General features: G+C 41.7%; 1 protein-coding gene across 4 annotated transcripts in view; it reads right to left on the reverse strand.

Moving 5' to 3' along the window:
* The window catches only part of SHISA7 (shisa family member 7), a 592,632-nt gene extending 578,296 nt beyond the window's left edge, over window positions 1-14,336 (reverse strand). For 2 of the 4 annotated variants that reach the window (XM_077250682.1, XM_077250680.1), the window contains exon 1: window positions 13,879-14,333. The gene's annotated coding sequence lies outside the window, so the exon portion shown is untranslated. Of the gene's footprint in view, window positions 1-13,878 lie in introns of all 4 variants that reach the window. The other 2 variants (XM_077250684.1, XM_077250683.1) reach the window with 2 other exon arrangements.
* Window positions 14,337-14,622: the final 286 nt, after the last annotated feature.

A 14,622-nucleotide genomic window follows, 5' to 3' on the forward strand; every position in this document is an offset into this window, starting at 1 on the left:
GCCATGCAACCGCTATGGGGCATGTGAGCTGGGGGGCCCAGTCCTGTCAATGGTTATTGCACGCTCAACTATATCGGCATCTCGGATGCTGATACAGTTGAAAGTAATGATGAGAGAGGGAGCATCACCTGCCACTCCTTTGCCCTTCATTTCCTCTTGCGCCTGATGTCATTGCACAGCGGGCGCGATGACGTCACTACTTGGCGCCCGCTGCCCTAAGATGTGCGGGTGCTTTAGAATGCTCGCTGCAGAGACCAGAACAGCAAGGGAATGAGGAAGAGGTTAGTACAATACAGTGAGTAGATTGTTATGGCCATAATATTGTATCAAGGATTGTGGGGAGCACATTATAATATTTAAAGGACTATGGGGTGCATTATACTGTATGGGCATTATGGAGAGTGCATTAGACTACATGGAGGATTTTGGGGAGTGCATTGTACTATATGGAGGACTATGGGGTGCATTATGCTGTATGGAGGAATATAGGGTGCCTTATACTATCTTGAGGACTATGGGGTGCATTATACTGCATGGAGAGCTATTGGGAGTGCAATATATTGTATGGAGGATGATGGGCAGTGCATTATACTATATGGACTATAGAAGACCATAAGGAGTGCATTACACAGTAGCGAAGACTATGGGAAGTGCATGATACTATGTGGAGGACTATGAGGAATGCTCTGTACTGTATGAAGGATTATGGGGAGTGCAGTATACTGCATCCAGGGCTATGGGGAGTGCATTATACTATATGGATGACTAAGTGGTGCATTATACTGTATGGAGGACTATGTGGAGTGCATTATACTGTACGGAAGACTATGGGGTACATTATACTGTATGGATGACTATGGGAGTGCATTATGCTGTATGGAGGACTTAGGGGGGTGGGTTATAATATATAGAGAATTATGAGGTGCACTATACTATATGGAGGATTGTGAGGCCCAGTGATCTATGGTGATCTATGTGGGGGCCATTATAAGATTTGGAGAGCTATATAGGAGCCTTTATACATTATGGAGGGCTATGCAGGGGCCTTTATACTTTATGTAGGGCTAAGCAGGAGGCATTATGCGGTATGCAAGCAATTATACAATGTGGTCTATCATATTGTGTAGGGGCCATTATACTGTTTGGAAGGCTAGTGGGGGCCATTATACAATGTGGTGAGGTGTGGGGACATTATCCTGCATTTAGGCCCATTATACTGCATGGACAGCTGTGTGTAGTGTCACAGTTGGGTGATCATACTGTGTTGGGTTCACCATACTTTGCCATGGGAGTTGAGGTGGGGTACAGTAGAATCATCATACTGTGCGTGTGATAGGAATTGTAGAGGAATTCACTGTGGTGGCATCATACTGTGTTTGGCGGGGATTTTTGTCAGCATCATACTTTATGGGTGCAATAAAAGGGAATCTAGTGCTTCAGTAGAGGAAAATTATCTTGTAAGGAATGCAAAGTTGTAAGATACACTCTTCTGTGACAATGTTGAATTTTTTCTTTTTTGGGGGGGAGGGGCCCAATTAAAACTTCTGCTATGGGGCCCCATGATTTCTATGTATGCCCATGAGTACAGTATATACTTCAGTACATTGTGTGATTAACCTGCACCTAGCCATCCCGCGCAACATTACGATTACGTCAGACGGATCATGTAATGCGGTCTCACCACTTTCACCAACATGATGTTCCGCACCACCTGGAGACATGAAAGGTCAGCTTGGTACAGTATTACACAGATGCCTCCTATTCACAAGATCCCAGGGAGGCACGAGGAATGAGAGGGCGTGGCACCACACTCACTCACACCCTGACAGGCTGTGTTTCTCCTTTCTTTAGCACCAGTGAAACAAAGTTCTGCCTGCCCGGTAGGACTTCCACCAGTTCCTCAATACCTAATGATCCTATAATATCTATAAGCCCGGTTCGTTAACAGGATTATATCGGGCCAGAAACCAGCATGGAAAGTTAAACTGAGAAATGGACACGTGGATTTGTGGATCGAGATAAAAGAGCAGCCCAATGTTAAATTATATACTTAGTCACCTTAAATGCACACTAGACAATACACTATACCAGGGCCGGACTGGCCATCTGGCAATTCTGGCAAATGACAGAAGGGCCTGTTTGGTCATGGGCCACCTTGACTGCTACATTGTTAACAGAATCAGTGATCCCAAGACATTCTTACTGTTAAGAGTTGTGACGGAGCACAAAGTTGCCAACTCCATCACTTACCCCAGCAGGCCACGGGTATCATTAGAAATATTGGTCTTGTAGAAAATCTTGCTTTCCTCCATCCAGGGTAATATTAGTAATATATCCCATCTGGTGCTTGGCGACGGGGACACAATGGGCCTGTGTGATTTCAAATGCCAGGGCTGAAATTCAGCCCCAGTCCGTACCTGCACTATACACATGATTGCTATACATATGCAATGGTCAGATATACAAATACAATAGTGGATGGACAATAGATATAAGCAGATGGATCATGTCAGTTACCAGGTTGATATTCAACCATTGTGGGCGTTGGGCCGCAGGGGGGCATGGGCTGCCAGCTGGCTCCTAGGTCCTTCACAGAAGGTTACTCGACTTGACTCCCTTTTGAAGTGGACCACATGCATAACAGAGAGAGATCACATGACCTTACTCTAGCCTTTATCCCTTTTGGGTCACTCCCCTCCTTCCCTCTGGGCTGACACCAAATCCCGTCACCTTGCCTCTAGCAGCTAAAAACTCCAAAACCTAGGATGAGTCATAACTCTTTAATGGATGGTCCTAGGGAAGCAATTTTGGTGCCATTGGATCCAGCCTGGTCCCTGCTACATGGTGAGACTAAGCTAATCTTTGCTACAGTGCCTTGCAAAAGTATTCAGCCCCCCGGAACTTTTCAACCTTTTCTCACATATCAAACATAAAGATAACAAATGTAAATTTTTGGTGAAGAATCAGCAACAAGTGGAACACAATTGTGAAGTTGAATGAAATTTATTGGTTATTTTAGTTTTTTGTGGAAATTCAAAAACTGAAAAGTGAGGCGTGCAATATTATTCAGCCCCTTTACTTTCAGTGCAGCAAACACACTCCAGAAGTTCATTGTGGATCTCTGAATGATCCAATGTTGTCCTAAATGCCTAATGTTGATAAATATGCACCTGCTCTGTGATAGTCTCAGGGTTCTGTTTGAAGCACAGAGAGCATCATGAAGACCAAGGGACACAACAGGCAGGTCCGTGATACTGTTGTGGAGAAGTTTTAAACTGGATTTGGATACAAAGTGATTTCCAAAACTTTAAACATCCCAAGGAGCACTGTGCAAGCGATCATATTGAAATGAAAGGAGTATCATACCACTGCAAATCTACCAAGACCAGGCAGTCCCTCAAAACTTTCATCTCAAACAAGGAGAAGACTGATCAGAGATGCAGCCAAGAGGCCCATGATCACTCTGGATGAACTGCAGAGATCTACAGCTGAGGTGGGAAAGTCTGTCCATAGGACAACAATCAGCCGTACACAGCACAAATCTGGCCTTTATGGAAGAGTGGCAAGAAGAAAGCCATTTCTCACAGATATCCATAAAAAGTATTGTTTAAAGTTTGCAACAAGCCACCTGGGAGACGCACCAAAAATGTTGAAGAAGGTGCTCTGGTCAGATGAAACCAAAATCGAACTTTTTGGCAACAATGCCAAATGATATGTTTGGCGTAAGGGCAACACAGCTCATCACCCTGAATACACCATCCCCACTGTCAAACATCGTGGTGGCAGCATCTTGGTTTGGGCCTGCTTTTCTTCAGAAGGGACAGAGAAGATGGTTAAAATTGATGGGAAGATGGATGGAGTCAAATACAGGACCATTTTTGAAGAAAATCTGTTGGAGTCTGCAAAAGACCTGAGACTGGGACGGAGACTTGTCTTCCAACAAGAAAATGATCCCAAACAAAGCAAAATCTTCAATGGAATGGTTCACAAATAAACAAAACCAGGTGTTAGAATGGCCAAGTCAAAGTCCAGACCTCAATCCAATCGAGAATCTGTGGAAAGAGCTATAAACTGCTGTTCACAAACGATCTCCATCAAATCTCACTGAGCTCGAGCTGTTTGCCAAGGAAGAATGGGCAAGAATTTCAGTCTCTCGATGTACAAAACTGATAGAGACAGATCCCTAGTGATTTGCAGCTGTAATCTCAGCAAAAGGTGGCGCATCAAAGTATTAAGTTAAAGGGTCCGAATACTATTGCACGCCCCACTTTTCAGTTTTTGAATTTCCACAAAAATTTAAAATAACCAATAAATTTCAGTTGTGTTCCACTTGCTGTTGGTTCTTCACCAAAAATTTACATTTGGTATCTTTATGTTTGAAGCACAATATGTGGGAAAAGGTTGAAAAGTTCCAGGGGGCCAAAACTTTCGCAAGGCACTGTATATGGCTCCTATTGGCCATTCTATGTATCTCCCCTCCCTGGGTTGTTAGAATAGATTGAGACACTGTTAAGCGTTTGATCTGTTCCAGAGATCTAAAAAATGTGCACAATGTACAGCTAGGACTTATAGTGTATCTATAACCTCCTACTCTTTAACCCCTTCATGACCCTGGTTATTTTTGTTTTTTTGTTTTCGCTTTTCGCTCCCCTCTTTCCCAGAGCCATAACTTTTTTTTTATTTTTCTGTCAACATGGCCATGTGTGGGCTTATTTTTTGTGGGACGAGTTGTAAATTTGAACAACATCATTGGTTTTAGCATGTCATGTACTAGAAAACGGGAAAAAAATTCCAAGTGCGGTGAAATTTTAAAAAAGTGCAATCCCACACTTGTTTTTTGCTTGGCTTTTTTGCTAGGTTCACTAAATGCTAAAATTGACCTGCCATTATGATTTTCCAGGTCATTACGAGTTCATAGACACCAAACATGTCTTGGTTATTTTTTATCTAAGTGGTGAAAACAAATTCCAAACTTTGCTAAAAAAAAAAAAAATTGTGCCATTTTCCGATGCCTCTATTTTTCGTGATCTGGGTCGGTTGCGGGCTTATTTTTTTGCATGCTGAGCTGATATTTTTAATGATACCCTTTTGGTGCAGATATGTTCTTTTGATCGCCTGTCATTGCATTTTAATGCAATGTCGCGGAGACCAAAAAAAACTTAATTCTGGAGTTTCTAATTTTTTTCTCACTAAGCCTTTTAGCGATCAGGTTAATCCTTTTTTTATTGATAGATCAGGCGATTCTGAACTTGGCGATACCAAATATGTGTATATTTGATTTCTTTCATACTTTTATTTTGAATGGGGCGAAAGGGGGGTGATTTAAACTTGTATTTTTTTTTACATTTTTTCATTTTTTTTTAAACATTTTTTGCTACTTTTGCCATGCTTCAATACCCTTCATGGGAGGCTAGAAGCTGGCACAACTCGATCGCCCTCTGCTACATAGAGGTGATGCATAGATCACCTCTATGCAGCAGAATTGCAGGATTGCTATGAGCACCGTCCACAGGGTGGCGCTCATAGCAATCCGGCATCAACAACCATAGAAGTCTCAAGGAGACCACTGGTTGTTATGCCGGCGCATTGCTGACCCCCGATCATGTGACGGGGGTCAGCGATGAGAGCATTTTCGTCCGGATGGCCGGAAGCGGTAGCTAAAAATGCTGCTGTCAGCGTTTGACAGTGGCATTTAACTAGTTAATATCAGCGGGTGAATCGCGATTTGACCTCGGACGTACTATCCTGCCCGAGGTCAGAAAAGGGTTAAGTCCCAAATAAATTAAAAAGGATCCCCTGTCCTTTCTGTAATGATCAGCCTTTTGGCATCATGTCTCATTCCAGCTATGATTTACCAAATGGATCCCAGAGAACTCTAACTATTGTGGTTTGCTGGGTTTTCTGTATTTTGGGCTGCCAGAATAGCCCTCCAGACCATGATCTTCTTGACAGATGTGCACCACATTATAACCTCTCAACAAAAAATGAAGAACATGATAAAACTGATGGTGCATTGATAATTACAACTCGTCCCACAGTAACCAAGCTCTAAAATATTGCGAAATTGTAAAAAAGCACATGAATTTTGAGGGGTTTTGTTTTCACAGCATTCATTGTATGGTAAAAATGACCTGGCAGTATGATTCTCCAGGTCAGTATGATTAAGTGGATTCCAAACACACCCATAGCTTGTTTAAGTGGTGAAAAGAAATTCAGAAGTTCTGTAAAAAAAAAGAATTTAGCTTGTGTCGCCAATTTCCAAGACTTGTAACATTTTCAATCTCCAGTCTATGGAGCTGTGTAAGGGCTTATTTCTGGGTCCCTGAGCTGTTGTTTTTATTGAATTCAATTGAGGAAAAATATAATGTTTTTCTTGCCTCTTATTCAGTTTTTCCAGGTGTTGCGGCAGTTGTGAAAAATGCAATTCTAGCGTTTTGATGTTTTTCTTTTTGCACTGTTTTACCAATCTGGTAAATTCATTTCAGATTCTGATATATTGGAATTTTATGGATGTGGAGATATCACACATATACGTTTTTTTTTTTTTTCATTTTTTATATTTTTTTATTTTTAAATGAGGAAAAAGGGGGAATGATTCAAAGTTTCATATATTTCTTTTTTCATATTTTTTTTTTTTTAAAAAGCCTTTTTTTTTACTTCGTACTGCCTTTTGTAGTCCACTTAGGGGATTTTAGCTTGCGATCATCTTATTGATTGTTCTAAGCATAAAAATACTTCAGTACTGCCCTGTATAGCAAAATCATAGTCTCCAATGAATGACATCCACAGGTTGGCTTTCATAGGGGTAACGTCATAACAGGCACAGGGGACATCAGCAGACCACTTGCTGTCATGGCAACCCATCAGTGCCCTGCCCTGTGATTGCATCTCAGGAGTGCCAATGCGTGGTTAGATTAGTGCTCCCCACCTCCCTAGTTCACATGCTGTACATGCCACTGTGACAGATTGACAGCAGCTTTTACAATGTTAACAGCTGCGGGCTCTGGTCCATCAGTGTCTATTAGAGGCAGATGATGGCTGAATGGCATGGCCATCATCTTCTGGCAAACACATGGCCCGAATCAAAGTTAGTGTCACTTGGATACCACAACAGAGAGGGTCAGAAGATCGTGGTGTCTGATTTCATGAACTCCTGCACTGGTTATTCAACATCCTATTAAACCAGTGTTCCCCAACTCCAGTCCTCAAGAGCCACCAACAGGTCATATTTTCAGGATTTCCTTAGTATGGACCAGGTGATGGAATTGTTGCCTGTCTAGATGATGGAATTCCCACCTGGGCAATACTAAGGAAATCCTGAAAACATGACCCGTTGGTGGCTCTTGAGGACCAAACTTGGGGAACACTGTATTAAACTGTGCAGTTTTTTCCCTGCTGGCAGTGCAAGGGTTAATCTGTTCAGTTGAAGATTCTTGAACACTCCTACCTGGATTTTCTCAGCTATTCAGTGTTGGATACTCTCCTCTGCTATGTCTACTCTCCTCTGGCATGTAGATTTTACCAGTTTTAGCTCTTAACGCCTGGTTTGGAGTTGGAGGTGTAGCTTGTGTGCACATCCTTTTCCTCTCCTATTTGCTCTCTCCTTCCTTTTACTCCAATGTGTTCCACTCTGGTGATTATATTTTGTATGATTGTTATTTTAAATTATCCCTGTCCATCTTCCCTTGTTTGTCTGGTTAGTGTAATCCTGTACACTTTGGCTTCCCACCTCCCTTGATGGGGAAGGGGACAGATCAGGTTGATATAGGGGCATAATAAGGCATGTGAACCTAGCGTGTCCACCCTCAGGAGTAATCCAGGGGACAGGGATAAGGGCACCCCTAATTCTAGGGACCTGGTTAGCACCCACAGTCAATAGGCACTGTGAGAGGCGGAGCCAACATATGACGGTAAGTTTGTTGGTAAAAACAAGATGCTCTACAGATGTAATAAAAAGGAAATACAGATGAGATTCTGATGCAAAAATGGACATACGGATGACATAGTAATGTAAAAAAGGGCATATGGATGACAACACGGATGAAAAATCAGTATATAGTCCTATTTTGTTCTGTTTGGTGACACCTCTCTAAACAGTCCTCCAGGACTGACGGCCGGAGGAGCTATGGAGAAAGAGTGCAACAAGAGAACACTCAAATCCTCTGTCTCGGTGTCATCACTAAAGTCATAATGCCTGGTAATTGCATCATTCCAGGAACAGTTCCTACGACAGGTCTATAAGCTGAGCTTGTACAGTGCAATATGGAGGAATCTATCCAATAGTAATAAGCATGACAGTATTAGAGAAACCTGTCATTGGCTGTGTTGCATACAAAAGTTGGGTAGCCAGAAATTTTATCTGTTGATCAAAATGCTAAACAAGTACTTTGCCACCTCTGATTGTAGTCCCCATCCACGCTGACAGCACACTGACATATTCTCTGGAGCTATTCACATGTTCAATGGTCCACATGAAAAAAATGGAGAAGTTCGACTTTGGTTTGATTTGTGAACCAAACTTGTTCATTCAAGTCAATGCATCCACACAAAAAAATGAACAATACATCGATGCCATGCAAATTGCACCAATTGCACCAGATTGCACCAATGTTCTATACAGAAGTGGAAACGACTATTTTTTTCAGACAATCAATCTGCATAAAGACACAGACATGTGAACGTGCCCTTGGATAATGGAAACGAGAATTATTCCTGAGAAACCTAAATAGGATGCGTACAAAAAAAAACAGACATCTGAGTGCACACAACGTTTTTGGAGGTCATTCTCCATAAAATACCTGAAAAAACACTTCATATTAAACTTCATATTAATTTTTACTGTAAAACTAATGACCTAATAGCATCCTTGATAATCTGAATCTCCCAATCATGTCTCCAAGATGTCTCTCCAATACCCTCAGTTTTAAGCGTGCCCTAAAAGCGCATTTCTTCAGACTGGCCTACCGCCTCACTTATATAAGTATTCTTGTTTTGCTCTTCTAAAACTTTCCGGTCCCTTGTATTATATATTTATTAACCCTCCATGTACTGAATAACACTTTGTATCTCACTGTACATATAGTGGCTTGTGCCCGGTTTATGCAGAGTTATGAGAACACCCTATTTATAATATTGGTGGCTGGACCGTACAAAACAAGTAATTGTTACCTTTCACCTTTAGTGTGTCCCCCATTTCCTCCTTGATTTTGGCTTGCAAGCACAGCCCTCACTCCTCTTGGTATATGTTGAATCATGTGTTAACTACATAATGTCTGGTATTGTCTGTACAAATACCCTTTGAATTGTAAAGTGCTGGACAATATGTTGGCACTATAGAAATAAAATTGATTATTATTGTTATTAACCCCTTAATGATCGCCAATACGCCTTTAATGGCAGCAGTTAAGGGTACTTATTCCTCAGCGCGCTTTTTAACGATGCTGAGATATAAGGCTATAGCGCCCACCAGCAACGGAAATTCTCCGGGGTCTCAGTTACCGAGGGTAGCTGAGACTCTGGAGAACATGATTTGGGTCAGTTTTTACCAACCCCTGTGTCGCGATCACTGATATTCACAGAATAACGGCGACAGCAAAAAAATACGATTTCCCATTTAATTTGTTTTCTCTGATATGATCTAGCACATCAGAGGAGAGAGAAATGGAGTCCCCGATCCCCCCTGGTACCTCCGTTGGTTGTGGACCCTCTTGCATCCCTCGGGCCTGTCCCCTGGCCATCGGCCTGCAATGGAAGGCACATGGGCAGTGCACCCGCCGAGAGCTGCAGGCCGGCACCTGGCAACAATAGGAATTTTTTTTTCACAGTGATCAAATTAAAATAAAAAATAGTAAATCAAACCCCCTTTATCAACCCCCAAGTTAGGTAAAAATAATAAAATTAAAAAAAGTATTTTTTTCCATTTTTCTATTAGGGTTAGGGTTTGGTTAGGGCTAGGGTTAGGGTTGGGGCTAGGGTTATTGCTGGGGCTAGGGATAGAGTTGGGGCTAGGGTTAGGCTAGGGTTAGGGTTGGGGCTAGGGATAGGTTTGGGGCTAGTGTTGGGGTTAGGGTTGTGTTGTGGTTAGGGTTATGGTTGTTGTTATGGTTGAGATTACAGTTAGGGTTATGGTTAGGGTTAGGATTAGGGTTAGGGTTAGGATTAAGGTTGTGGTTTGGGTTATGGTTAGGGTTGGGATTAAGTTTAGGGGTGTATTGGGGTTATGGTTGGAGTTAGAATGGGGGGGTTCCACTGTTTAGGTACATCATGGGGTCTCCAAACGCGACATGGCACCCATCATTGATTCCAGACAATTTTGCATTCAAAAAGTCAAACGGTGCTCCCTCCCTTCTGAGCCCTGCCATGTGCCCAAAAGAGTGGCTTTCCACCACATAAGGGGCTTCAGTGTGCTCAGGAGAAATTGCACAACAAATTGTGTGGTCCATGTTCTCCTGATACCCTTGTGAAAATAAAATAAATTGGCTCCAAAATACATTTTTTGTGGAAAAAGTAAAATGCTTATTTTTTCCTTCCACATTGCTTTTCCACATTTAGTACTCGTGAAGCACCTGAAGGGTTAATAAACTCCTTGAATGTGGTTTTGAGCACCTTGAGGGATGCAGTTTTTAGATTGGTGTAACTTTTGGGTATTTTCTATTATATTGACCCCCCAAACTCACTTCAAATGTGAGGTGGTCCGTAAAAAAATGGTTTTGTAAATTTTATTGGAAAAATTAGAAATCGCTGATCAACTTTTAACCCTTATAACATCTGATTAACTATTTTGTGTGACACCACTCTCTGATGTAAGGGCACAAAAATTAAAAGTTTGAAAATTGCAAAATTTTCAATTTTTTGGGCAAATTTCTCTATTTTTCATAAACATAAGTTATATCAAATAAATTTTACCACTATCATGAAGTACAATATCTCATGAAAAAAACAGTCTCAGAATCAGTGGGGTACGTTGAAGCGTTCCTGAGCTATAGGGCTCATTTCCACATGCGAGGCACACGTCCTTATCTCGCATGTGGAAACCAAGCTGTGGAGCCGGCACTCCAGAGCGGAGCGTGCGGACGCATAGGAACACATGGAGCTGCACAGCTCCGCTCCAAAGTGCCGGCGCCAGAGCTTGGTTTCCACATGCGAGATACGGACGTGTGCCTCGCATGTGGCATAAATGAGCCCATAATCTCATAAACTGACAGTGGTCAGAATTGTAAAAATTAGCTTGGTCATTAAGCTGCAAATTGGCCCTATCACTAAGGGGTTAAAACCATTATACTGATCATAATTTCAGTCTTTTGGGTGTTTTTAACACTTTGCATTTTGAAAAAGGTCTGGTAAAAAAAAGAAAATGTATGTAACCTCTGTCAAGTGGTTCCTGATGTAAGTAACTCTAAACTAGGGACTATCCAATCAGTAGATTGCAAAAATGAAAAAAACACTTCAGGAAAAAAACTTACAAAATGCTCCAGAAAGTACTTCAGGACCAGCAAAACTCTTCCAAAAACTCCCCAAAAAGAGGCGTATACTGAATCAATTTCTCCTACGAAACGTCATTTTTTATTGCCTCAAAAAAACATACTGAGTCTGACAGTTTTCCGTTTGAATTCTAAACTTCAAACATCGTTGTTACGTACTAGACTGAGGCAATACCAATGCTACAAGGCATTGTGTCGTCCTGTGAAAGAGGACATTTAAAGGGATTCTGCCTCTAGGTTTTCACTGCCTCATCTGAGAGCATCATGATGTAGGGGCAGAGACCTTGATTCCAGCAATGTGTCACTTGCTGGGCTACTTGCTTCACTATTGATAAAATCACTGCTCTATCTGCAGCAGATCTATCACTATAACCCTGCCCACACCACTGATTGGCAGCTTTCTACATACACTAGGCATAGGCAGAAGCAGCCAGTCACGGGGTGGTGGAGTTTTACAGAGCTTAAGAATGTTGGGGTCTACCTGGCAGCAGGTTTACTAGTCCCCTAGTGATAATTTCATGATGATAACACATTGATTTTATTAAAATTACAGCAAGTAGTCGAGTAAGTGACACATCACTGGAATCAGGGTCTCTGTCTTCACATTATGCAGCTCTCAGATTAGGTGGCAAAAACCTGGTGACAGATTAAAGAACAATGTTTCTGGAATATATTTAGGAATTTCCATAAAAGATTAATTTTAGTCAATGTCAAAAGTGACTACTGCTTGAAATGGCTGCATGGGAAGCACTATAGAAGGGATTTAGGGGCCCTGGTGTGAATGTAACAAGAAGTAATATCTGAATGAGATGTTTCTATAGGTTTCCCCTGGTGCTTGAGACTTCTCATACTTCAGAACCATATTGACTTCCTATGAAATAGGCCCAAGTGGGCGCTTGTGTGACTGGAATAGAGACATTAGATTGTGAGTCCTGATCTGAGCATTGAGGATTCTGCTACACTACATGGGAGCTAAATGCTGAGTTATTGGCAGGCATTAGAGAGCAGTTTACATTTTTGAATACATGACTTATTATGGAACGGGACCTATAAATTCTAATGTTTCATTTACATGCTGTAATTCTACAGGGTTTATACTTTTATCCCATTGTGCATTTTATTAATGAATTTCTCAACAGCTTGTAAATCTATCATAAGGAATCATCTGGTGAAGCAAATGTGAGCAGGAGAAGACAACCTAAAATGTCACATCACTTCTCATTGTCATCCGCAAAGGCCCAGACTAATGATTTACTATGTTATTGGTCAATTCTTACTATTATGCAAGCATTTCCAAAATGATGTGATTATCATTAATGTAAGGGGGCTCTTATACCTCCAAAGCAGGTGGAATTGTGCATTATGATGAGGCATTGGACTGCAAAGGGCCCAAGGGCAGGTTTTCTTTGTTTCCAAAAAGGATTGGAAGATACCGGGTTACATGAATCTGAAAGCTATCCCTACAGTAGACATCTTTTACAAATTGCCCTTTCATTTTTACAATTTGTTTTCACCCATCACCATCCATTCATTGCACAAAGCCCTCATCCCATGTAAAGCATGCCAGGCAGTCTGTACTGTTTCCATGGCAACCAACACTGTGGAAATGGCACCCTTCCCCCTATCTGCTGCTCTAGGGATGCTGTTTTTACTCTTCCTGATTACTCGCCTCCTCCCATTAACCGTACACTATCCTATGTAATATTCCGATACCCACTGGACAATCACCAGTTGGTATCATGCACCAAATCTGTGCCCTCCGAATACGCACTGGTTGCTCCCTTGCACCCAGTGTGCGCTGCTGATGCCCACAGTGTTGCGCAGTGTCCGTAGCATGATGAATGTGAAGATCGACATTCCCTCAGAGGCACATGAAACAAGATAAAGTTCCCCAGTGCGGCGCCTATCTCCGGACGCACTGCTCTGCGGGGGGTTAGAAATCGCACAATGCCATGTCGGTGTCATTGATGGCTGCTCACAGTGACCGTAGTGATTGCATCCAGTCATAAAATGATCATCATTCAGGGCAGAGGCGCACACAAATACTCACACACAAATGTGCACCCATTGTAGTGAAGGTATACAGCAAATGACGAGATCACACTGTGTATCCATTGTCCAGAAGCAGAAAAAATCTCTGGAAGACACTTGTTTGCCAACACGTTAGATAAGAAATGTGCAGTGTAAAGTAATTATTATATCATACTGAGGAAGACAAAGCAGCACACAGCCGGCATACACTGTCATGATGAGCCCTAGCAGCAGCGAGCAGAGATGCACAGCTGGGCACATTGTGGGCGCAGAAAGGCACACAAATACAGCAATCCCATCCACTGAATAGCATTACCGCTGCTCTCCGGGAATGGGATCAGCAGCAGGACCAAAGCAGATCGCTTACCTCTTTTATAGAAAATGTATCAAGTATAAAATCCAGTATTGTTGCACATATTCGATTTTCCTGTGAGGAGTATCCATGCAAAAAATGTACAAAAGAGGAGAAAAAAGTATGTCGCTTATTATGTTGTCCTGTCTTGCATTTTCTTCTTTTATTTATTAATAAACAGTTTGATACAAAAGAAACAGACAATAAAAATTAAGCACTTCTTTTAAAAAAGGAAATTCTTCTATGCTTACAAAAAGACTGGAAAAAAATAGATCTAATGTCTATTTGATTCCATTGGATAAAGCAGCCTTCCCCTTTCCTAAAGTAATGTTCTTATTGGCAGAAGATATCAATGGGTGTCTGATTTTTGTTATAAATCCACCTAGCTCCCTCCCCATTTCCAATATATCACCTCCTTTCCAGTAAAGATTGCATCAAGAAAGAGTCAATTCTCCATGTCTGATTGGTTTTGCAGGGAAGACATAAAAATTAGCAGTTGTTTTAACCTTTCCCGTGCTATTGTGTTCTGCAGCAGAATAAGGTGGCAGATCGCTATGGCGGTAAATAGCTTGGCTTTTTTTACTCGGTTTCTGAGGATCCTCTTCCAACAAACTGCAGCCCTTAATCTACTGTCAGCTTGTCATTTTATTCACCAACCTCTTTATCTGTCAGATGTCAGGAGAACTGCAGCAGGATTGGGTGTGTTAGAATATTGATTCAGTTTTGAGCTGCTTGTAGCCTAGAGACATCTCACAGAAT

The sequence above is a fragment of the Ranitomeya variabilis genome, chromosome 4 (assembly GCF_051348905.1).
Source record: "Ranitomeya variabilis isolate aRanVar5 chromosome 4, aRanVar5.hap1, whole genome shotgun sequence".
Taxonomy (NCBI): Eukaryota; Metazoa; Chordata; class Amphibia; order Anura; family Dendrobatidae; genus Ranitomeya; species Ranitomeya variabilis.